Consider the following 4,744-nt stretch of genomic DNA (forward strand, 5'->3'; position numbering starts at 1 on the left):
TTACCCTATTTGGACTGTGTTTTTATCCAAAAAACGACCAAAAATGCCTTTTTCGAGGGATTTTTCGTTTTGACGAAAAATTTTAAGTCTTTCTAACCTTGAATCTCAATGGCATATTTATGGTGGTTATGTATTTGGTTCTTTCCTTAATTTATATGCAATTTTAAACCTCTTTAAGCATGGTTACTTGGTAGTAATTGGTGCTTAAAAGTTTGGTTTTTTATTTTCACATAATTGCAAATCCATTGCATTAAGTGTGAAATTTTTTTTCTTTGATGCTTCTAAGTACTAAAGATTCAATCTTTAATTGTTTTAAGTGATTGAAACTTTGAGTTACTAAATTCCATGAATTTTTGGTTGAACTTTTGATTTAATCATGTAGTAAGTTGATTGGAATCATAAAGTTTGAATCTTGTGATAAAAATTTCATTTATCTTCATATTGGAAGATATAATTTTTTCAAGGATTCACAAGTGTAAAAGTTGGAATCTTTATTTGAACTTTTGTGTTCATATTTCCAACTCCCTTTTATTTTGTCAAAATCTCATGATCAATTTAAATTAATTAAATTAATAGTGAGTTATTGCCCTTATTTATTTTATTGCACCAAGTTAAACCAATTTTATTAAAGAATGGTTCTTGGAAATAATTTTGGTTATATGCACCTTAATGAATTTTTTAATTTAAGTTGGACTTGTTTAATTTTTCATTTTGCTCATTGAATTAGTTCTAAAATTAATTTAGAATTAATTATATGTCACGCAAAATTTGGGTTGGAAACCCGAGGCTATGGCACGCAAATCGAGGCAAAAGCCTCACTTGGCTAGCCGGGCTGCATAGCAGCCCGCATTTGGTTGCCAAGTAGGCTGCCCCGAGCTTGTGTGCGGCCATTTACGTGACTGCTACTTGATGCCAGCATCATGACGCGCCAGCCAACAACGAGCAGCAGCATGGTGCTGTGCGCGCGCACCGTGTGTGCTGTTGTGCTGCGCGTGGCTGGCCGTGGCTGATGCAAGCTTGAGCGGGTGTGTGCGTTGCTTGGTGCTTGGTGCGAAAGGGTAAGCAGGCTTAGTGCGTGTGCCTAGCACCAGGTGACCCGTAGCAAACGCTACTAGGCTCGGCCTAGCTAGTGCTACGTGGGGTTGTGGAGGCACATGCACCAAGACATATAGTCCGGGGTTGCTAAACAACCTTGGCTTGCATATGGCACGTACTTAGTGCGTGAGGCACTTGAGTGCGGTTGGCTTCATGTTTGCTTATTTTGCCATTTTAATTATTTTAATTAATTTAATTTGGTTTTAATTAATTTTAATTAAATTTTGAGGCTAGGCCTCGATTATAAGCGGCATTGGCAAAATTTAATTTTGGCAAATATTTGGGTTCACCAGATTAATTCATTGGATTAATTAAGAAGGATGCGAAACTTAGTGGGAGCTTCAATTATTAATTGCGCTAAATTACATAATCAATTAAACAACTTTGACTAGTTTTAATTAGGCATGTTAATTGGATTAACGACCTAGATTAGTCACTAGTTTACGCGTGTTTCATGCATTGTTACTTGTTTTATCGTTGTAAAATGCATGGGCCATTCATAAATAGTGAATGGATGAATGGAATGTATATTCTCTCACAAGTTTTATAAAATGGCAAGTAGTGGGGCCCGATTAGGATAGAAAATACGGACTGTGATCCGTGATGTATTTTTGTAAATCTAAATATGGTTTGCAAACCATTGAGTATTTTTGTACCTTAATACACTAGGCGAAAAAACTAATTGGCCACCGGTTCAAAACCCCCCTATGCCACCGGTTTTGAACCGGTGGTCAGTTGGGGGGTGGCGAATCCCAGAAGAAAGGCCACCGGTTCAAAACCGGTGGCAAAAACAAGTATTGCCACCGGTTAACCGGTGGCAAAAATGCTTCCCGGGTTTTTTTTTTTTAGTATTTAAGATAAATGCCATCAGTTAACCGGTGGCAATAACATGTAATTTTATTTATTTATTTTTTTTTTTGCCTTTTGCTTTTTGCAGCAATTATAATAAAAATAATATAAAAACACCAAGTAAAATGCAAACCAAACATCACAGTATAGCATAAGCGCAAAAACAATGAAATATAATCCCATTATATTCAATAAGTAAATTGTTATTGTACAATACAAAAAAAAAATTAAAAATTACAATGATTTATTATGAAATTCAACTCAGAAATTGTTGTTGTACAATATATATAAAAAATACATCAAAAAAATTATTCCAAAATCAAGTCTTGAATCCTTGTTTCCTTAATTAACACCTGCATCAATTAAAACACAGAAATTAATAAAACTTAAAAAAAAATGCGAAAAAAACCTTGAAAACTCATGCAGGACTAACACTTTCGAACCCAGAAAATCCCAGCAAAATGTTTTTTTTTTTTTCTCGTCAAAAAAAACACTTTCGAGACCCAGCAAATCTACAAACTCCAAAACTTTCGAAAACCAATCTAACCCAGCAAATCAATTAAAGTCAGCAAACCCAGAAAATCAATTAAACCCAGCAAATAATTAAACCCAGCAAATTAATTAACCCCAAAACTTTCGAGTTTGAGTGAAAAACCCAGAAAAAATTTCAGAAAAGCAAAGAAAAATGAGATTTTGAGTGAAAAACCTTGAAAAAATTCGATTTAAAAGCCCAAAAAAAAAACCCAGAACACTATGCATGTAAAAAAAAACCCATAAAAAAGCAAATCCAGAACAAGATCGAATTAAAAATCGAATTAAAACCAATTTTAAAACTCAGAAAATTCGATTTAAAAACCCATAAAAATTCGATTGAAAAACTAGAAAAAAAACCCAGAAGAAATCGAATAACATCAATTAAAAACACATATAAAATCAGAAAATAAGCCCAAAAAAAACCCAAAAGAAATCGAATAAAATTGAATTAAAATTGATTAAAATCAAACCCTAACCTCGAATAAAGTTGGTGTTGCTCATGCATGTGTTCGTGGTATTATAGTTGCGGTGGTGGTAAAATCGGTGGTGCTCATGCATGTCTTTGTGGTGGTTTTGATGCGGCGGTGGTCGATCTTGGTGGTGGTGGAAATGAAAGAGAAGATGGAGGCGAGAAGGAGATCGATGAGATCAAATGAGATGAGAAAGAGGAGGAGAACTGATGGAGGGGATATGATCGGAGTGCATGAGATCAGAGAACGAGAAGGAAGGAGGAGGAGGAGAGAGAAAGGAGGAAGGAGGAGGAGAGAGAAAGGAGGAGGAGAGAGACGGCTGAGGGGCTAGGGTTTGGGAAAAGGGGGTGGGTTTTATAAGAAAAGTTCGGTTTTTATTTTTTTTTTTTAAATAGAAAAACCACCGGTTTGAACCGGTGGGTTAATATTTTCCCCACCGGTTCGAACCGAACCGGTGGCAATACTAAACCCTCAAAATCCCGCCCATTTTTTCCCCTATTTTTGCCACCGGTTTTTGAAAACCGGTGGCCATTGAGCGATGCTTTTTTGCTTTTTTCTACTAGTGATATTTAGATTTCCTAATCGTAGATACTGGTGTTTGCATAATTATGGTCATGTCTTGAAGATGGAGGTTCTTAAAAGAGAAAGCCATGAAGCTGCAAAAGCCATCCCTTGGAGACTTGAAGACTCAAAGAGTCATGCTAGTTGCCAAATGCATCTTTATTTATGTTTTCGACATATATTTTTATGAATATTTGTATATGAATTACATGTTAGGTGCATGTTTAGGATTTCGAATGTTTTGATGATTAATTAAGTTCACTTAAATCAACCAACATAGAAACCCTATGTCCCTAAAATATTGAGTGAAATTGCCATTCCAAAACAACACTTGTCGACCTATGAGAGTAGTGATGGGCTATGCCAAAGCGAGGCATCACTATTACTCCCTAGGATACATAAGGCATATCGGGTATGCAAGTTGGTTTTGGTTATACTCAATGATATGAGTGATGGAGTCCTAACATGTCGTGGCAAAGTGGATAAGTTATTGAGAGGGCATTAGATGCGACGATTTATCCAACCAAGAGTGGCTTGGAGCCATTAGCAAAGCGTTGCTTACCTTAGGAGATTGAGTGTTAAGATAAGCCAAAGCATGCTTAACCACTCTTTGTTTCTTTGAATCTTGGAATCGACTTATTCTCACCAAAATGGGGACAATTTTAGGGTGTGAATAAGACGTTTAAATAAGTTTGATTAAAATGCATGATTTCAATCTCATTTAAGTATTATGAATGGTTTTTCATTTCAAATTCTTTCGATTGTAGAATCATGTCTTCAAATAACTCAAACAACCAATTCTCGTTACGTTCAATTCTCGACAAGGAGAAGTTGAGTGGGCCAAATTTTCTTGATTGGCAAAGGAACTTGCGTATAGTTCTCATGCAAGAGCAAAAGGAATATGTCCTTGATGAGGAAATGCCCGAGACTCCCAATGAGGAGGTAATTCAGACTGCCCTAAACCGATGGCAAATTGTAAATCAGGATGTCAAATGCATCATGTTGGCCACAATGTCTCCCGAGCTTCAAAAGACATTCTTTGAAATGAAAAGGAGACAGCTTTTGAGATCATTTCTGAGCTGCAGAATATGTTTCAAGAGCAGTGCCGAATTGAAAGGTTTGAAACCCACAGGCAGATCCTTGAGAGCAACCTTAAGAAAGGACAGCCAGTCAGCCCACATGTACTCAAAATGATAGGATTGTTGAGAACATGGAAAGGCTTGATGCGGGGTATT

At 36.3% G+C, this 4,744-nt stretch overlaps 1 long non-coding RNA gene across 1 annotated transcript; it reads right to left on the reverse strand.

Annotated features, from left to right (window-relative positions):
- Positions 1–2,098: 2,098 nt before the first annotated feature.
- LOC145582066 (uncharacterized) lies at positions 2,099–3,343 on the reverse strand. The gene is made up of 2 exons (XR_014099741.1): positions 2,955–3,343; positions 2,099–2,297 (listed from the first exon to the last, which is right to left on the reverse strand). It is a non-coding gene; the product is annotated as an uncharacterized LOC145582066 (long non-coding RNA).
- Between the last annotated feature and the right edge of the window lie 1,401 nt (positions 3,344–4,744).

This window comes from Chenopodium album, chromosome 15 (assembly GCF_948465745.1).
Source record: "Chenopodium album chromosome 15, dcCheAlbu1.1, whole genome shotgun sequence".
In the NCBI taxonomy this organism is placed as follows: Eukaryota; Viridiplantae; Streptophyta; class Magnoliopsida; order Caryophyllales; family Amaranthaceae; genus Chenopodium; species Chenopodium album.